This window comes from Canis lupus, chromosome 20 (genome assembly GCF_003254725.2).
Source record: "Canis lupus dingo isolate Sandy chromosome 20, ASM325472v2, whole genome shotgun sequence".
In the NCBI taxonomy this organism is placed as follows: domain Eukaryota; kingdom Metazoa; phylum Chordata; class Mammalia; order Carnivora; family Canidae; genus Canis; species Canis lupus.
Genome location: NC_064262.1, coordinates 29,854,437 through 29,861,190, shown reverse-complemented (window position 1 = coordinate 29,861,190; position 6,754 = coordinate 29,854,437). Strand labels below are relative to the sequence as shown.

General features: G+C 40.4%; 1 pseudogene; it reads right to left on the bottom strand.

The window, feature by feature from the left end:
- Nucleotides 1-1,103: 1,103 nt before the first annotated feature.
- Nucleotides 1,104-2,450, bottom strand: LOC112665998 (elongation factor 1-gamma-like; annotated as a pseudogene).
- Between the last annotated feature and the right edge of the window lie 4,304 nt (nucleotides 2,451-6,754).

The following is a 6,754-nucleotide window of genomic DNA, read 5'->3' as shown; positions in this document are numbered from 1 at the left end:
TTTTTATTAAAGAAAACCTAAATAAGTGGAAGGACATTCCATGTTCAGAAGACTTAATATTGTTAAGATGGCAATATTTCCCAAATCAATCAACAGATTCAACGCAATCAATGTCAAAATTTCAGCTAGCTATTTAAAATAAATTGACAAACTAATCCTACAATTCACAGAGTAATGCAAGAGACCCAGAATAGCCAAAAAATCTTGAAAAAAGAAGAGCCAAGTTGGAAGAGTCCTTCTTCCTAATTAAACAAAAAAAACCTGAAAAGCTAGAGTAATCACTAATCAAGGTAATGTGGTGTATATCTATAAGGGTAGATGGATAGATCAATGAAATAGAATTAAAAATATAGAAACATAATCTCACATTTATGGTCAATTGATTTTCCACAGAAGTGCCAAGACAATGTAATGAGGGAAATAGTAGTTTTTTCAACAAATGGTGGGGTGGTGGCATATCCACAAACAAAAGACGGGGTTTGATCTCTGCCATATAGAAAATGTGACTCAGTGTGAATTATAGACCTCAACATAAGAGGTGCAAGTAAAAACTTCTTAAAATGTAGGAGATAAATAGTAACAATCTTTGGTTAGGCAAAGCCTTAGATACAATACCAAAAGCACAAATAACAAAGTAAAAATAGATAAATAAGACTTCATAACAAATTAAGACCTTTTGTGCATCAAAGGATAACTTCATCAAAATGAAAAAACAACTGACAGAATGGGAGAAAATATTTGCGGATCATATATCTGATAAGAGACTTGTATCCAGACTATACAAAGAACTCTCACAATTCAATTGTGAAAAAAGACAACCCAATTTTAAAATGGGCGAAGTATTAGAACAAACATTTCTCCAAAGAAGTTATACAAATAGCCAATAAATATATGGACAAATGCTCAACATCATAACTCATTAGGGAAATGAAAATCAAAGTCATAATGAGATACCACCTTTCATCCATTAAAAAGGCTATAACCAAAAAGACATGACAAAAGTGTGTGTTGGCAAGGAGGAGAAAAAATCAAAAAATTTTTTCAATGTTCAGCTTCCTTTAATGACCTCCATCTCCCTGAAGGGCAGGTACAGGTAGCTAGGTGATGGCAAGAGATGTTTACTTGAAGATCTTGCCCTGATTAAGGGTTTTCCCCACATGCTGGAAGGCCCCCTCCCAGGAAAAGTACTCTCGAACCAGCATCTGGGTCTCCTCACTGCCAGGATCCAGTTTCCACCATGTATAGGACTCGTAGTCCACCTGCCAATCTGGACTCAGCGGAAAGCCTCAGAAGACCCAGACTCCAGAAATGGAGCTGCTGTTGTTGGTTCCAAAGAGGATGACACTGGCAAAGGCATTCTTCCTCAGCTTGTACAACCGTTGGAACATTCCAGTGATGAGGTTACTACTCATAAAGGTCTGGGTGAGCTCCTCAGGGAAGCGGTACTCAGCGTACCACAGGGACCAGCCATCCTTATCAAAGTTCTCCTAGAAATACGGCAGCGCCACAGAGTGTCCTCATTGGAGTACTTGTGCTTAAATTCGTCCAACACAAAGGTACTCTTGGGCAGGTGAGCAAAGGGGTCTTTGGCCTTTGGCTCAGCAGCCAGTGCTTGCTCACATTCATCCATTTCCTCCTCAGGAGCAGGTGCAACAGCCGCCTTTTCCTCTTTCCGCTCAGCCTGGGGCTTCTGCTTCTCTTCCCAAGAACCCTTCTCTTTCTGTGGGGTGTCCTTTTTAGGTTGGCTCTCTGCAAACTTTTTAGCATCAAACTGGGCCATCTTCTCACAGTTTCACATCCCCTAAGACAGCCCGGAACTGGGGCTGGTTAATGCAGGTAAGGAACCAGCAGTTGGTACTGGGGAAGGCCTTGTGGAAAGAAGGTTCCAGGACCTGTTTATAGAGCCACAACAGGGTGCAGACAACTGTGACATCAGCCAGTGTCACACGTCCGCCCACCAGGAAAGTCCTCATCTTCAAATGAGTATCCAGGAGCCCCAGAATTTGCCTCACTTCCTCCTTTGCATTCTCCGTGTCCTGCTTGTTGTGGTGCATGATGCCCAAGGTAGGAAACACCCAGGTACTGGCTGGGGGCACTATGTCGCTATCAGCAAAGCTCACCCACTGCACCACCTGGGCTGCTGCCTCTGGAGTACTTCCCCACAGCTCCTCATTGCTCACATAGTAGGCAATGGCATTGCTCTCAAACACACAGAATCCATCGTCACCCTCAAATGCTGGAACCTTGCCAGCAGGAAATTTACGGAGAAATTCAGGGGTGTGATTGGTTTGGCCAAAGTGGAAGTAGGGTGGTGCAGAGAGCACGCAGACCTGAGCCCTGCTATACTGAGCAGCAATGAGAGCCTTGAAGGCCCTCCGGTTTTCAGGATATGTGTACAGGGTCCAGGCCGCCATGGTGATTCCGCAGAGAAAGGGGAGGGTTTGTTTTAATGTATTTTAACTTAAATCCTAAGGTAACCTAAATGGTCTTGGATGGCAACTGACAAACTTTTTCTTCAAGGGACAGATATTCAGTATTTCAGGCTTGTTGGCTATATACTTATCTAGTCTATGGTTGCTTTCAAGCAACAACACAATTTAGACAAATGGGTATGGCTATGTTTCAATAAAACTTTGTTTATAAAATCAAGCAAGGGACCCACAAGCCTAGTTTGCCAATCCCTGGTCTATGGAAGCCCTGTACTATCTTAAAACCAAGACTTCTGGTGTGACAGAGTGCACAATTGAGAAATAATCTGTCTCAAACTTTCATGGTATTTTTCTCCTCACCTCCCTAAAGTGAAGCCAAGGCTTTATATCCCAGCTTCCTTTGCCCCAAGGGAGAGTTAAATACTTTGTTTTTAATAACCTTCCAATCACAGAGCAATATAATGATAATTATAATAATAGCTGACATTTACTGAAGGTTTAGTAAGTACCAGACATGGTACAAAGCATGCTTTATGACAATTAAATTATTTCATCATCACCATAACCCTATGCAGTGGAATTGTTATCATTCCTATTAGCTAGGAAACTGAAGTTTAGAGAACTCCAACACATAGGTAGTTCTAGAAAGAGTAATGATTTCAACCTGGGCAGAGCCCATGATTTTTAACTGCTACATGTATAAGAGTACACAAATTTGTGGCACAAATAGAAGTTTTTAAAAACTGAAAGGAAGTTAAATAGTCTCACCCCTTAGAAAGCTGGGGCCTCTAAAGCCAGAGAAATGGAAAAGCTCAATGAAGGTGAGGACCTGTGCCCCATTCCCACGCAGAATGTATAGGATGACAAGAGCTTTGGTGGGACAAGTATATGGGTCTCTGTGGGACTGAGCAGCAAGCTTAATGGTGTTGAAGGATGGTATGAAGACTCGGTAGCCAGGGAAGAGGAGTGCCTTCAGAATTCCCCTCCCTCAAATGAACTCACAGGAGGAAGAATCTGAACAGTCACCATTAACTGGTTTTCCTGGACACTCTTGAGTCCCTAGAACCATTTTCTAGCACTGAGAGGAAGATTGGCCAAAATAATGCTGAGTAGACATCATGCCAACTACATTGCTGAAGTCTAAGTTAGATGTAGTTTAATTTGGCAAACTAAAAAAGTACTTGTCTCCTTGAAACCAAGAATCATAGAACAAATTCATAGTACAAAGTTGGCTGAGGCATGGAGAGGGATGATGAAGAGATGCTATCTGGTGACAGAAGAAAAAATAACTTTATGTTTCTTGTTTGAAGGAGTAGGGGAGTAAAGGTCATTGGAGGAACTAGTTCTGAGGAATGGGCAGGGTTGTGTGTGATGTAAACAACCTAATCAATCTTCATATATCATAGCAGGAAGTTACTTGATACCTAAGAACTCAGACCAAACTCACTTTCTGTTTCTGTACTAAGCAATACTGGGACAAAACTATAAATAACTTAGTTCCTTGCTCCAGGGAATACCTGCTGCTGGTAGATAAGACCAAACTACCTAGATAGCTTACTTATCAAGTCTAAGTCTGCTCATCAACATTTGCTTCAAAGTATCATCTCGTGCCCACCAATCTAAAATTAGTATCCCCCTAACTCAGCCCAATTCCTATCAGTTTCTGCCTTGCAAGACTTGCCTTAAATCACCCAAAACTTTATACATATCTTTCTCTGTTTTACCCTTCCTGAGAATCTAGTAAGATTCTGGGAAAGTGACCTTATTAATGCAGTAAATCTAATAAACCTAAATTTTCTTGATAAACAAGGCTTTCTAGTAGTCTTGAAAGGACTAAGGAGTTGGCAGTCGACAATCCAGGGTGGATAAATTAAAAAGTAGTAGGAAAAACATTTAGAGATACTAAAGGAATTTCCTGAAAACAGAAATGGTTAAAAAAAAAAAAAAAAGAAAGAAATGGTTAAAAGAGTCTCCCTCTAGTGGTGGGGAGAGATAGAGCACGGGACGATTGTATTTCCTGTTAAGTCTTTCTGTACCAATAGCTTTTTAAACCATGTATAAATATTACTATGGTAAAATTTATTTAAAAGTTTTAAATACTAGTAATAGGAACACAGTGGCTTTCAGGCCATTCCCCCAAACCTTTGTTTATACCAAGAGAGCAGATATTCCTCTTTCTGGATTCAGCCCTGAAAACATAATGTAATACTGAGCTAACAAAGAAGCACTGCAAGTTATATCCATTCTTGTGCCACTATAAAGTCACAGCTAATAGACATATTTTACAAGCACGGAAATGAGGCCAAAAGAATCTAAAATATTTCCAGAGTCCATAATGCACCCTTCAACTGCTGCTGTACAACTTCTTAGGTTATCATGATATGTGTGAATTGATCTTATTTGGGATTGGGTCCTCGACCTGCCCCTGCTCTCACCACGCGCCTTCCCAGCCAATTCCTACTCTTAACTCACCTTCAACGAGAAAATATCGCAAGGGAAGAAGTCATTTTTCTTATGGGACAGACCTTTTCTCGCAGCTCCAATTATTTTTTAATCTCAAACCTTGGAGAGGAAATTACCTTTTCAGATTAGAAACCCCTCATTTGTGCCTAGCTCCAGCCTGAGTTTTACATATTGAGTACCTTGCTATGAGGGCACTGTATTTGAGAAGTATTAGGAAGATCTATGGTGAGGGGGGACACCTGAGTGGCCCAGCAGTTGAGCTTCTCCCTTTGGCTTAGGTGTGATCCCAGAGTTCTGGGATCGAATCCCACATCGGGCTCCCCTTTGGGGAGCTTGCTTCTCCCTCTGCCTATATCTCTGCCTCTCTTTGTGTATGTCTAATGAATAAATAAATAAATAAATAAATAAATCCTTAAAACACAAACAAACAAATAGGAAGGCCAATGGGGGAACAAGTGAGGGTTATGGAAGTCCATTGAAAGGTCTCAGCAGGGATCCCTGGGTGGCGCAGTGGTTTAGCGCCTGCCTTTGGCCCAGGGCGCGATCCTGGAGACCCGGGATCGAATCCCACGTCAGGCTCCCGGTGCATGGAGCCTGCTTCTCCCTCTGCCTGTGTCTCCGCCTCTCTCTCTCTCTCTCTGTGACTATCATAAATAAATAAAAATTAAAAAAAAAAAAAAAAAAAAAAGAAAGGTCTCAGCAGACCAAATACAAATACACTTCAGTTCAAAAAATAGTTGTGTCTGTGAAAAACATCTTTGAAAGTACATTTTTGGATAAAAACACACACATACATACACAAATGGCATGTGCAAAGAGCCTCTTTCCACAGTCAAAGACCATAAAATAAGTTGAATCTGGATCTCAGAATGTCCCCTTCCTTAAACTCCACAAAGACCATAAAATAAGTTAAATCTGGATCTCAGAATGTCCTCTTCCTTAAACCTTGAAATAAAAAGAAGCTATCCAGAGTCAAGTTCCCCTCACTTCAGAATCCAATCCCAGAATTGACTAAGAGACACATTCATGATAGTGATGTAGCTTATTTTTTAAAATACTTCAACTCCTTGTTGGGGTGAAAGCTATAGAAATACTAGTAAGTGTGCACTGAATAATCATTCATTCAACAATATCTATCAGGTGTCTCCACATGGCAGGCACAACTCCAGACACTAGGGATGAAGGTGAACAAGACCAGAGTCCCTGACCACAAAAAGTCCCAAACTAGTCATCTGTACCCAGTAGGCACATCATAAATGTCAGGGGATCAAATGAATCAGTAAGTTTAAAAATTAAGTCAAAAGACAATAAAATCACTCGAGTGTTAGACTTTTCTGATTCTCTTATAACACATTTTAAAATGCTAATAGGGATCCCTGGGTGGCGCAGGGGTTTGGCACCTGCCTTTGGCCCAGGGCGCGATCCTGGAGACCCGGGATCGAATCCCACGTCAGGCTCCCGGTGCATGGAGCCTGCTTCTCCCTCTGCCTGTGTCTCTGCCTCTCTCTCTCTCTCTGTGTATCTCTCATGAATAAATAAATAAAATCTTTAAAAAATAAATAAATAAATAAATAAATAAATAAATAAATAAATAAAATGCTAAGAAAAAGTAAGTAATGTGGAAAAGCATTCAATGATGGGAAATATATACGACACTACCTTACAGAAAAAGGACAATACAAATTCTATACATAGTTTTGTTTGTCAACAAGAAATACATAGGAGGGGGAAAAAATCTGAAATGCAACAATCCAAAATGTTAACTGTGATTTTCTTTAAGATTAGAAATTACTTGTTATCATATTTTTACTTTTTCCTTTTGTTCAATTTTTCTACACCAAGCACACATTGTGTGTATAAGG